Below are 15184 nucleotides of genomic sequence, written 5' to 3' on the forward strand. Positions count from 1 at the left end.
TTTCAAATATAGTGCATATCCGCTGCCTCCAGTGTATTGAGGGGGGTCCAAATCTCACCATTGCCTAGCAATGATAAGTTTAGCAACAATTGTTGCAGTGAAACACATACTTTTACATGCAGATGATCTAGTCCCTTGTAGATTATCTTCTAAATGTATGAGTGGTGTGCTAAGAGTTACAACAGTCCCCAGTATATTAGTTTGTTTACATGCAATCACTTGCCAAAACTCCCAAAGCAATGTACAAGCGACAAACATATGTACCTCATCCTCATTCTCTGGGGAGCATCAAGGACAATTTGAGCTTATGTTGCAGTTCGATAGGTGTAGCTTAATAGCAGTGAAAAATAACCATTGTGCTGTCTTCTACTGTTGCATTAGTAGATTAGCAGCTCGCAGATATTTACAGCTTTCATTAAAACTTTGCAACATCATATCCGGTGTTACTATTGAATGTATAGCTTTGGACCAACTCTCTGGGAAACCACTATAGAAACGGGGCAATTGCTCCCTCAAGGGCACATGTATGTTTTTTTATCTTTTGCTATCCGGGCCTACTCAAAATTTCCAATATCTCAACTTTGTCTGTCTGTATATCCGATTTCATTATATAGTCTCTTATTTGTAGATATTATAAAACACCCAGAGAGTTGAAAATCAATTTTTAGCTCAGCAGCACGTCAAATAAGTTTGCAAGTTCAGTAAAGCTCTCAGTTGGTAGGTGCCCATTTGTAGTATGGTGAGATACAAACATGCACGTATTGACTGACAATTTCACTAATATAGCGATTGATTTCCATATAAAATTGATGTGCCAGAATGAATGTGTGGTATGCCATGCAATGAAACTGTCCACCTAATTCCGCTCAGTCAGCAAGTAGTACAGTGTGCAGTCCATTCTGATCAATGTCCCTATTTTGAGTGGGATTGCACATTTGCATTTGGGGGCATATTTTTTAAATTAGTGGCACAGGGCAGCACAGCAAGTCACCTTGCTGCACTGCTCTGCGTCACTGGGAAGGGGCAGGAAATCACTGTATTTATCCAATTAGGCTCATTCCTGTCCTTTCCCCTTGCGCTAGTGCCATTTTGGCAGCCTAGCGCAAATGCAGGCACCATTACACCATGGTGCCTTCTTTGCATGCAAGATGGTTTTTCAGCAGGAAGGGGCACCTTCCTGCACAGGAACAATCCTGAGAGGCTTTTTCCTCTTTCTACGTGTGCTACAGATTGCACGAGGAGTATAGATATTTCTCCTCGTTGCACCTCACCTGGGGAGGCGTAAGATTTTGGCGCATTTCCAGGTATAAAAGTCCTTGTAAATAAGGGGCTGCATCAAAAACCATGAAAGTTGTGTGGGAATACCCACCGCAACGCCCATGGAATGCCTCCCTTATGCAGAGTAAGGTAACGCAATGATTTGCGCTGCATTGCCGTACTCCAGATTTTTAAGCCATTCAAAGCCACACAAAGTGGCTTCATAAATCTGACTTAGAGGCTTGCTCTATGTGGTCCAAACGTGATGAAAGCCTCTCATAAATATGCCCCTTGATCTGTAGTGGCTCAAGAACCTCTGGACCCAGAACGTTTGAGAATGGATGATTTCAAATTAGAACAAAATAGATTAACCAAAGCTTTCCCAAAAGTATGTCTTATTTGATATGTAAATCTAAGTGAAAAAGTATTGATTGCATCTGTTACTGATGTGGACATAAGTTAGGAAATTCTTCAATTGCACTTGGTTGCACTGTAAAACACTTATTGGAGTTCTACTGGTATCTAATGGAAAGTCAAGAACAAGGGTTGTCTATCTGTATTAAACTCCCGAAAACACATACTTAAAGTTTGAAAATCCAATAATAACTTTAACCTTGAATGTTTGCTAATTTATATGCTAGACTTGAAAGCTAAGGAAACATTTTTTTAAATTATTTTCTTTCAGTAAAAAAACATACTTAAACAGGTTCACATGTCCCAGTGAGTTCAGCACTAGTGCTGGTATCTGTCTATAACTAGCCCGCATGCCACAAATAAGAATCCAGAGAGCGCCCACATATTGTATACCATTAAGTATGGAATAAGTAACCCCATTATCTTACAGTGCTAACAAGTGGAAAAACTGTAGCAACTGGCTATTACTATTGTCACTGTTATATATGTGTGTTATTTTGCGCCTGATATTTTTTAAAATATTATAGTTTGTTCTTTTTAATCATAAATATATAAGTGGTACATAATTCCACTCGGGTGTTCCCTGTGGTTTGTTTGTCAGGTTATAGACCAAGTAATACATTAAATCTTAGCTCATGTGCTACGTTATTGCACTGTGGTTGCTAGGTGCCAAAGGAATATTTCCTGTATGGTTTGTGCTTTATTTAAACGTTTTAAATGTATACTGTGTTCTTTAATTTGCATCTAATATCGTTATGATTAGAAACCAAATAAGCTCATGAGAATCAGCAAATGTCTTGGTGGCCCGACAAACAATAACCATGGATTACAGGACCACTTTTGAATGTCTATGGTCCACTAGAGCACTGAAGTCAGCAAACAAAATCCCTGTGATTGAAAAAAGAAAAAGATCCAGACAGACAGAGGTGTGCAAAGAAGCTGCATACAGGCCTCGAAATTAGACCCTGTAGTCACCTAGACTTCTTTTGCCAATATCAGGAGACCAGTGATTGGTTCCGTGGTAGCACAGCTTTATGGTGTCTGTCACCTTCTTTCTACCTTTTCTGCTTGCTATGGGATGTTGTTTGGTAAATACATCAGATGTAATTATATAGGATGATCCATTCATGCTGGGTACTTTCAGTACTCAATCCAAAGATGTATTTTCTTGGTTCTCCCCACGATGTTACCTTTCCAAATGCACTCATGGTTTCTTTGAATTTATATTGTTGTTTTCCTTCTCGCTTTCACTAGTGTCAAATGGTTCTCCAAATGCACTATTTCAGGTTTTAGTGGCACCTTCAGAGACAGCAACATTTCCTTTTGAATGTATCTGCAGTATCAAAGATGAATAAATAAAGGAGGATCACTCATAGTAGAGGTCGCCTTGGCACCGAGGTGGCCCGCCTCGATGTAAGCTCCATTAGCCATGCTTATTCCTACCCCAAACGTTACACCTGAGGCTCTATTCCTATCATCTGAACACAATAATCAAGCAGTCATATGGCAGCTGGGCGATTCACCCATATCAACCTGTTATAGTGGTGTAGTGATGAGGAAATACCAGGGCTAGCACATGGTGTAAGTTCTAACTGAGGGTGATCTACTATTTGGTGTCCCTCATGGAAGTTTTGAAGTCGACAACTAACTGTTCCTTCTAAGATTGTAGGTTTGTTTCATTCAACGGAGGATAGTTATTCGTAGGATGCAAAATATCTATCAATAGTTTCTTTAGAATTAACATAAACCATCCTTCCTTGAAGGTGATGGTACCTAAGTGAGATGAAAATGCCTTGCAAATGGCCCGAGTGATCCTTCACATTTGTTTCAATGAGAGGCGAAGGTATGTTTCCGAGGGAAGTCCAGTGGGCTTTGACCTGCTGAGTAGCGCTAATGTTTGAAGTGGAAGGAAGTTGAATTTGGAAGCAAGAGACAGGGCCAAAAATGTCAAGTTTGATTTTGTTTATTTTATTAACCAAAGGACGCTATTAAGCATATCCATTCCCTCTATTTGTCAACATTGCTGTAAGTCTTGCATAAAATATATCATGCTTTGGAGTTTATGTGAGTCATTGTTGACTGTTTTCATGAAAGTTCTTTGTATGCTTACTGGAGGGAAACGAGAAACTAAGAAGTAAACTCACATTCATAGTACATTTTGAGAATCATTTCTGCAAAATGCATGTGCAATGCTATTCTTCAGCTGGGCACACCGTTTTTAATGCCCAGCCTGGTGTGCATGAAATTTGCAATTTGCAAAATGGTCCAGTCAAACTCTACCCAGATGCTCTATTCTGGGGCTGTGGACCTAGCCTCTGGGAGGCGCAGTTGTGAAAATGTTGCAAGTTGCATTAGCCTGCTACAATCAACGCTTTTTCTTCTCCCCTTATAAAGGACACTTTATTTCTCATATAGATATTTAAATGTTACTGCCCTCTCTGTCATACAAATGTTTTACTTTCTACAAAGTTTCCAAACTCATTCTTGGGTGAGAACACCTGAGTTTCCTTTCAATGTATTCTACCAATTCTACTAAGATATGAATCATGTTACTGATTTAATTTTTTCACCCAACTCATCCTTCCACCACCAGGCATCTGTCTGCCTGTCCTCATCCCTCCTCTTCCTCATCCCTTGCAAAGGGTACTAATACTTTAATTTGTTTAGTAAACACTCCTTAAGAATTTCAAAAGTGGGGGTTCAGGCTCTTCTGATGTAGACTAGTACACAGCAATCACACGTTTTTGTTAAATTCATTTTTTGTACAGTTTAACATCCAGTTTTTGATGTTGTTGGTGTTAAGAAAATGTACCTTTTTCTGTGCTTTTCAAATCTGATGACATAAAAACGTATGCAGTATATATGATAGTTTAGAAGTTATTTCTATTACATTTGATTACTGCTTCATCAAATCATGCCATGTGCAGGGTTGATATCATTGGAACGACCATGGCACCTATTACTATTCCATTTAGTAGAAAGAAGAAAGGAGTATGAGAGGAAGTTATTATGTGAGCGCTATTTCTGCACAATTGAGTATAATCTGTATGGATACATGACAGGAATGAGAGCAACGTTATTCTATTACTGACTGTTATACAGCAATAAAGGAGTTTTTGCCCATTCCCTTTCTGCACAGATGTCATACAATGTTTTATTTATGGTTAATGTTCAGAAAATATAGCTATTTTGTGTCTTTTTCAGATCTGACTTATATCAATAGTATGCTATTGATATAGCGTTTCCTTGTACTTGTCTTGTTATGGCCTTAAAGTGATTTCTTTAAGTGTAGATTACTGTTCCCACAAATTGTGCCATATATAGATTTGCTATACTCTGACCCCACATGGCACCCATTGCCTTTTCATTTAGTTGAAAGCAAAATCCACTCTGCTAGATGCTGTTGTATTTGATGAGTGCTATTTTGCACAATGGAGAATACACTTTCTGGGAACATGACCGGGATGAGAGACTTCTTCGGAAATATGTTGAATACTTTCAATGAGTTCCTCTAAGGTATATTAGTACAAAAAGTATCTACATCTAGTGCATCTCAAATATGTATGTTGGGATCTCATCCAATATATTCAGTTGTTTGTCTTGTTGCCACAGCATCTTCCAAGAGTGCTTTTCATCTCAACTAATGGGCACAAATAGAAATCCCACCTTGCATTACAGTTCAGAACTACATCTTACACGCAGTCATAATGAAAGTATCCAGAAGCCAAAGACTGAAGCATGTGAATAACTTATAGATAATCAATTATAATGTGTTAATACTAATCAGTACTGTAAGATTCCCATAAGGCACCATGAGAAGAAATTGGAATGATTATACAGGACTTACTGCTGTCAAAGTGTTCGCTTTTACCAGCTTTTGTGATACAGTATATTTATCATGGTCTTTTACCTTAATACTAATCACTGTATTGACGCATTGTGTATCTTTCTTGCTTTCTTCCCTTGCTCAACTAATAATTTTTAAAGATGTTTATGTGGAGTGCCCATTTTTAGGTCTCGCCTGACCCAGCGCATGCGCTGGTCTGGCGAGACATTTAGTGAGGGCTCAAAAAATGCTACCATGGCCAGCCTAGAGCTACAGTGCATGTGCGCGGGCGCGCGCTTAGGTTCAGAGGCACCATATGGCAAACCTCATCATGCTCATAAAGCGCTCGCGATCACTTTCACTTTTGCCCGCGATCACTTTCCCGGTGCCCCTTTGATGTTCTCGTTCAAAGAACATCAAACATCAAAGAACATGTTGTTGTGTTTATGCTTTGCTGCGCCCGTTTGACTTACAATGTGCTTTCTCTTTCCACAAACTCAATGTTTGTGTTCCTTTATTTTGATATGCTTTTAGTATTACTGTCACACACACAACCACACATACAACCACACACACACACACAACCACACACACACAACCACACACACAACCCCACACACAACCACACCAACAACCACACACACCCACAACCACACACACAACCACACACACAACCACAACCACACACACAACCACACGCACAACCACACCCACAACCACACACACACACACACACAACCACATCCAACCACACAACCACACACACAAACAACCACACACACACACACACACAACCGCGCACACACAACCACACACACACAACCACACAAACAACCACACACAAACAACCACACACACAAAACTACACCCACAACCACACCCACAACCACACACACACCCACAACCACACACAACCACACACACACACACAACCACACACACACACAACCACACACACACAACCACAACCACACACACACGTCAACATACACAACAACACACGCAACCACACACGCAACCACACACACAACCACACACACAACCACACACACACAACCACACAACCACAACCACACAACCACAACCACACACATAACCACACACAGAACCACACACACAACCACACCCACACAACCACATCCACAGCCACACACACACATAACCACACCCAACCACACAACCACACCCACAACCACACACAGCCACAACCACACACACACAACCACACACCCACAACCACACACACACAACCACACACACAACCACACACACACACAACCACACACACAACCACACATACAACCACACACACAACCACACACACACAACCACACACACACAACCACACACAACCACACACACACAAAACCAAAACCACACACACAAACACACACAACCACACATCCACATACACACACACCCACAACCACAACCGCACCCACAACCACACCCACACACAACCACACACACAACCACACACACAACCACAGACACACACACAACCACACACAACCATAACCATACACACAACCACACACACAACCACGCACACAACCACACACACAACCACACAACCACAACCACACACACACACCACACCCAACCACACAACCACACCCACAACCACACACCCACACACACACACAACCACAACCACACATACAACCACACACACAACCACACACACAACCGCACACACACAACCACACACACACACAACCACACACAACCACATACACACACAACCACACACAACCACACACAACCACATACACAATCACACACACAGCCACACACACACAACCACAACCACACACACAACCACAACCACACATACAACCACACACACAACCCCACACACACAACCCCACACACACAACCACACACACAACCACACCCACACAACCACACACACAACCACACACACACAACCACACACACAACCACAAGCAACCACAACCACACACACAACCACACACACAACCACACACACAACCACACACACAACCACACACACAACCACACACACAACCAAACACACACACACAACCACACACACACAACCACACACAACCACACACACAACCACACACACAACCATGCACACACACACAACCACACACACAACCACACACACAACCACACACAACTACACAACACCATACACACACACACACACACAAACCACACACACACACACACACACACTCAACCACACACACACACCCAACCACACACACACAGCCACACACACACACAACCACACACACAACCACACACACAATCACACACACACACAACCACACATCCACAACCACACATCCACAACCACACACACAACCACACACACAACCACACACACACACACAACCACACACACACAACCAACCATACACACACACAACCACACACACAACCACACACACAACCACACACACAACCACACACACAACCACACATACAACCACACACACACACAACCACACACACACACAACCACACACACACAACCACACACACAACCACACAACCACACACACCTCACACAACCACACACACACACAGAACCACACACACACAACCACATACACAACCACACACACACATAGCCACACAGACACACACACAACCACCCACACAACCACACCCAACCACACATCCACATACACACCCACAACCGTACCCACAACCACACCCACACACACAACCACACACAACCACACACACAACCACACCAAGTATTGGCATAGCCAATAGGTCTCGCCTTTGGGACCTTATAAGTGTTTAGCCACGCAACAGTTGATGTGGTTGCACCAAGGATATTGTGCTGCATAAGTGAACATAGGTTAATATACATTTACTATTGTTAACTGCACATCTACGTACCCTTAAGATGCATATATATCTCCGAGGTTCATATATGTGGAGTAAAGTAATGTAAATATATACTTACTTATATGAACTCGCCATCTCAATATGTTTTTCCTCGATATTTTTAACACAATATTCTGGCCCCACAATATTTTACAATCAATATTAAGGTGGTCCAACACTTGTAAACATTTTGAGAAATGTTTATTTAACAGATAACAGATCAATTTATAACTGATTTTCTGTGTTGTGCAAAGGAATGATGTTATACATTCACAAAGAGAGGGTACCATAATAGTAACAGTTAAAATTGGAATGGGACATTCTTTTGGATGAAGACTCATTTCATAGTGTGTGCATTATAAATATTAATATATACATCCTAAATTAATCAAAATGTGCACATCCACAATGGTCTGACAGGATGACGAACAGCTGATTTCCGTCACCAAAACTCCTCTCTGCGCAGAGAAGGAGGGAAGGGAGTGGAAGGAGAGAGGAAAGAAAAGAAAGAACAATGCAAAGTTACTCTAAACCATCAGGCACTGTAACCCACCTGGATGCGTCAATTCTGAGTCAGATAGTGAAAAAACAAGTGGGACAAGCAACAGCATGCGCCAATCGCTCAGCCTCCTCTCAGAAAGAGTTTATAATGTCCAGTAACACTGCTGGAGACAACTCAACCACAAGTGCAAGTGCATGTGCTCAAGGACAGTATCATAGTTATTCTCAATGGGACGATTATGAGACGGTATACGTTGTTGGGGGTAGCTGCACACATAGAGTCTCATTTGGCGAGATTAATGAGCAATTCCAAGAAAATCCTGCAGAGATCCCACAGGAAAGGGAGAGGGAGGAGCAGGAGGCCTGCACAGGCCTGCACTGCAAAGGTGAAGGGAATTTTGGATTACCCTCTATTCATGAGGGCAAAACCCGGTTCGTACTCGGGAGGAAAATCTGCCACTGAGCTGCCGGAGAAATCAGATAAAGGACAGCCAGTGGCATCACAATTCCCACGGGCAGCTATCTTGTTCTCTCTGGATCCCGCGCCCATCATCTGGGAACAACCATTGGTGCAGACACCCCATACCATATCCCAAATAGGAGAAATCGAGCAGAATGCCCAAGGCAGCAAGGTGCAGAATGTATCTGGTTCAAACTCAACACAAGAGGATACGTTCTCAGAGGGCCCACCACTCACGATGCAGTGGGACGTTAAATCAATGCTTAACGTCATCTTGGAGGAAATAAGGGATCTCAAAGGCTCACAAACCACAGAGATCGCAGCTCTATATCTTAGACTCTCCAAAATAGAGGATACTTTGGCTCAAATTCCGAAGAGGCTTAGAGAGGCGCAGGCTCAGATTTCTTGGCTAGAGGATCAATTGATTATTATGCAAGAGAAGTTTGGGAAATATCAGAAGCAAAAGTCCTCAATAGAATCTAAGCTGGAGGAGTTGGAAGACCACTCATGCAGCTTGAATCTCCGGATTGTGGAAGTTCCATAAGGTTTGGAGGGACAGCAAACGCTTAAATGGGTCGATACCTTTATTAAAATGCATGTGCTCCCAGAACATTGTGGGGATCTCACACTAACAAGAGGTCATTGTGTCCCAGCTCAACAGCACCCAAATCAGAAATTCCCGCATACAATCCTTCTTAACTTTGGAGCCTTCCTCGTGAAAGTACAAGTACTTTCTAAAGCTATCAAGCTGCAGCAGTTCAGTTCGCCACAAGTGCCTCTCTGCCGCATATTTCCAGATACGTCAGCATCAGCTGCCAGACGGAGGAAGGAATTTGTAAAAATGCTCAATCCATTTAAAGCGCAGGGTGCCCAGGCAATGAGCGCACAGCAGTCCAAACTGAAGGTGTTAGTAAAAGGGCGATTTCACTTATCCTGCAAAGTATCTGAGGCACAGGAACTTTTGCAGCAGATTACTAATAAGTCATAATTGAACGATATAGTCCTATAATCTGCATTTGTGCTGTTTAGCTCCTAACCACTGGGACTAGGTTGAGGTTTCTTTTTGATGGTTTTGCGTAATTAGGAGTTGGGTCTCTTTGCTCTCTCTCTCTCTCTCTCTCTCTCTCTCTCTCTCTCTCTCTCTCTCTCTCTCTCTCTCTCTCTCTCTCTCTTTTCTTTTCTTTTCTTGTTTTTCCTTTAGTTTTCTCAGTTTTTCTCTGTTCATAAGTCTTAATGGGGGCAGGTCTGGAGGAGGAAGGCCGATAGTTCTTGCGAGTCTTAATGGGGGGGGTGGAAGCATGTCAGGTGTGAGTGGGAAGCTGAACCACTCACAGCTGCTTTTGGGAGAAGGGAAGGTGGAGGATGGGCAGTGTAGGGGTATGTGGGAGGGGGTGTTGCTGGGGGCACAAGGTAAAAGGTTTGATAAAGAGAGATTCAATTATGTAAATATTTTATCGGAATCTGTATTTGGTCTGTACATGAACCAAGGAATAGTGGGCAGAGATCCAAGAATGCAAAGTTTTGATAAATGCACAAACTAAGTTTTATTGAACAGAGATATTATTACTGTGCTGAATGCTTAATTATCCAGTAAAGTGTTGGGGGGCTGCTCAGTATGTACACTAGAGGTTGTTATATGGCTTAACTAATTGTATTCTATTCTATATGGGCGACCTTTTGATGGCCAAACGATATACGGTGTCGGTTTTAACTGGAAAATAAGTAACATACGGCGAAAATGAAAAATATTTTGAAGGTAATCTCGATGAATGTTAAAAAGCCTCAATAACAAAAAGAAATTGTGGGCTATTGAAACTTAGATTAATACTGAAAGTGTGGTCTTAATCCCGGAGACTCCTATTCCAGCAGGGAGGCTATAAGGAATTCTCCATGTTAAGATCCTGGGCACTAATTTGCATATGGCTGGGTTCAAACTGGAACGGCATGGTGAGCAAAAAAACGATGGATTTAGGCCCAGATCTCTGGAATCAAGCTATCCTGGCTGAAGAGGGGTGAAACCCCGAAACCGGTCCTAGGATGCTTGTTTCCAGTCCAGGGAGGACCTGGCTTGGCAGTTCGGGCTGGACTGTTCCCATGAGGCACAGGGTCAAGACTGATTTGCATATGGCTGGGTTCAAACTGGAGCGGCATGGTGAGCAAAAAAACGATGGATTTAGGCCCAGATCTCTGTACTGGGGTGAATGTATGACATTGTTCTGCATTCTGTCCATCAATTGTTGTTTTTGCATTTATCTGTTATTCAGCCATTTTGCACATCATATCCCCGTTTCAGGACTTTAAGTGACTCACAATGCTTATTTTAAGGGGTCGCTAGAATTATAGTATACATATTTCAGGAATTATATTTTGCACATCTTACCCTCACACACACTTCAAGTGTTTCGTATTGTCTATTTTCCGAGGCTGGTGGAATTCTATATTATACATATTTTATGTTTTTTATTCCTGGTGATTCTTAAAGTAGTACCGTTCTTTTTCTTATGTATGTTGTATTTATTGATTATTGGTGTTTGACCAATGTTTTGGTACTGTGTTATACAGATAGATTTGAAATCATGTTGGATCTCAATAAAAAATATAAAAATAAAAAATATGCACATCCACCTCATCTCCCTTCATTTATTAGGTTGATTATTTCTCTAAAATGTTTGGTGCTTCTATGTTTCCTTTGCTGCAAGGTTCTGCTAGTTGTATACTCCAAATTGTCAATAGTGGAATTTGGCATAAGAAATTGTCTCAAAACATACTTCACTCAGCTGCAGTCTGCACTGACATACCAGTTCACCTTTATGAACCCACATTTGTGGTACTAGCTTTACTAAACATTGTTACCACTTCAGTGTAGAGGTTGCCTTGTACATGAACCCGCAAGGCTGCCCTAGAAATGTAAGACATTGTAAACAACTCCAGATTGTTGGTGGAAGGCTTGTGCAGTGCTCCAGAACTTGAATCATTGTCTACTTTTCAAAAATATGTTTTCTTCTTCAGTATGCAATCTTTTTAAATTATTTTGAACATGCAGAGTGGAGAAGACAAATAGGATTTCGAACATAACCTTAGCACCTGACTTGGTCTGTACGCTATATGAGGAGTATGATTCCCACTGATAACAAGGGGTGCCAGCCACATATACATATTTTAATTTGATTTAAATACATTTGAGAAAAAGTATCAAGTGAAGGCATTGTCACTTTTGTTGTATTTGTTTCCGTTTTTTGTGAATTCTGGATCAGGACATAGTGAGAAACCAAACAATTTCAGCGGAAATGGCAGTGAGTGTGCTTATGGATTTTCTAATGGATTGTTAATGTAATTTTCTTCCAGTTGTATTTTAATTGTAAGGTATATATTGGTGCACTCGTGTCCTGCCAAAATTATCCCCATTCTTTACCATGTCTGGGTCTCAGTAAGATCTCATATCAGTAAACATTGGTCATTGAAAAATAACAGTTGTGTGTGTGTATCAATAGGGGATATTCAACTATAGCACTGCCCTAGCACAAGCCTTTAGAAAAGTCACATAGTGCAAACCAAAGTTACTGGCCCAACAGTCGAATATCTGGACAGTGAAACTGTACATAAAAGTTCCTGGGGTCACAGAGGTAAGAACTGTATGTTCTGTTGTAAATGCAGAGGTCAGGAGTTCCTCCGCACAATTTGGAGCTTCACTCTAAATTACCTTTACACCTGGACCCACCTAGACCTCGGGTAGAACTTGCCAAACCTCCCTATTGCTTGCATAATGAAGTGACATGAGTTAAACCAGAAGATGTCCCTGGACAACAGCACCTTTTAGAGGCTTCACTTGAACACCCTCTATGAGAGATGCATGGTCGTATGTATGCATCTAAATTGGTCACAACCCCTGACGCATAGAACTGTAACAAAACCTCCCTGGTGGTAATGTAGTTTCATTGACAAATAGAGGGGTAGTGGCACTATAGGCGATGATGGTGCACCATACCATGGCACAGTGAAAGCTAACAAAGAAAGACTTTAGAGCCAGTGCCAGCCTCAGGTTTACAGAATGTGAATTGGGTCTACCACAGCTTCATGCTTGACCAACATATGCAGCGAGCCTAGAGGTCCATCTTTCATGCCCTCCTGTGCCCAGCACCTCATCCTTTAGGCGGGGAATGCAGAAAATATATGTATTTAAAACTAAATACAATTTGTGCTTGAAATGCTGCCTGTTACGAGAAAGGGTCAGTTCAGACGTCTCAAAGCCCCACCAAAGGCTGTTGTGCAGGTATTCTGTATGCTTTTTAGCAAGTTGGACTGTCCTCTGACCATGCACTTATTGATTCTCTTCCAAGGGACATAGATAATTTACTTCTTTGAAGAGAAGAATAGCCCATGGTAAAGACCCAGAGACAACAGGCAGCAACATAAACTCTTGCCTTTCTTTACATATTTTTTGGTATATATACATTACAGGCCTACATTTATGTAGAAGTACTGGAGATGCACATGACTTAGAGTCACAGTGTCTTGTTCCCTATTTATAGGTGCAGTTTGTGAAAGATAAGGTGAGGTTCAAATTTGAAGCTTGACAGATCTGTGTCTGATTACTTGATTGTGGTGCTGCTGCTCTGCCCGGGGCAGTTTAAGAGAATGCCAAATAGGATGCTGCCTCAAGAGACTGGCTGTTATCATCCAATCCAATCAGGGCCTGGTACATGATGTGAAACCACTTAGTGAACCATTGTGCTAATGTCATCCCCTCCACTGGCACGGAGAAGCAAGAAGATATGATACTGGCAGCCATACCCAACACTCTTAGGGGCTTTGGCATGCAGAGAGTGCACATCATCCTCCTTCAATCATTTATGGTTCCCCATAGAGAAAGGAGAGACTGCACCCACAGCATGTCCAAGAAACGGTGCTTTCTTTAGAAATGTCTTTGTTCTGGTTAGATGTTTTGTAGAACAGCTCTTAATTTTGTATTACATTTTTAATTCTTACAAAAAGATTATAAGATTTTGGAGCATCGTAATTCAAAAATAACAAATGTCATATGTCAGTATACAACACTGCATATGACCAGGAAAGGCCCTTGATATTGTCATTCAGGTGTACTGGTGTTTCTGCTGCCTAGTTTGGTTCAGAATATCCAAAATGTAGTGATGATACAGTTGTTCCTTGGTTTGTGACAGTGATGAGCTGAGCTTAGTAGTATTGCTAGATATTTAAATGTTGTTTAAAGACGTTCATTAATTATTCAACAATTTATAACCAAGGAATCCATAGTTCATTTAGTTTGATTAAGTAATGCATGTTTCTGTTGTAGAATAAAGAAGAGACAAAACCCATACAAATAAACACAACGGTGTTAACTATGTTATTTTTATTTAACTTAGTTGAAATTGAAACTCAGATCATTTTCCCCATGATGACGAGGAACAAATCCCCCTAAAATAATGGAATAAAATACTTTGTCAAAGTTTGCGGTGATGTCATATGGTAAAAACTGTTCACAAAAATACATTATATTTTTGTAATAATCATTATGAAATCAACTTTAAACCCATAGATCCTGAAAAACATCACTCGGACAGTATTAACCTTTTACATTCTTGTGCAATGCCAGTAATATTGACAACTTCAAGATGAGGTAATTAGGACCTCAGCAGTTGGACAGCCAGATCGCTGGAGGCTCTGTCCACTACCCCCAAGCTACGGACCACCTACCATATTTAGAGATGCCTACATGCATGGCCATTGCACCTGTTCCACTTTCATTACTATAGAATGCCATGCCGGCTACCATGTTAAAGTGGCTGACCTGACATTCTCTTTTGCTTTTCAGAAACAAAACTCTAACACAGATA

The 15184-nt window shown here is 41.4% G+C and overlaps 1 protein-coding gene across 7 annotated transcripts in view; it reads left to right on the top strand.

Annotated features, from left to right (window-relative positions):
* The window catches only part of TRIM2 (tripartite motif containing 2), a 403084-nt gene that overhangs the window by 272307 nt on the left and 115593 nt on the right, over positions 1-15184 (top strand). The gene's annotated exons all lie outside the window — the stretch shown is intronic.

The sequence above is a fragment of the Triturus cristatus genome, chromosome 2_2, assembly GCF_964204655.1.
Source record: "Triturus cristatus chromosome 2_2, aTriCri1.1, whole genome shotgun sequence".
NCBI classification, from domain to species: domain Eukaryota; kingdom Metazoa; phylum Chordata; class Amphibia; order Caudata; family Salamandridae; genus Triturus; species Triturus cristatus.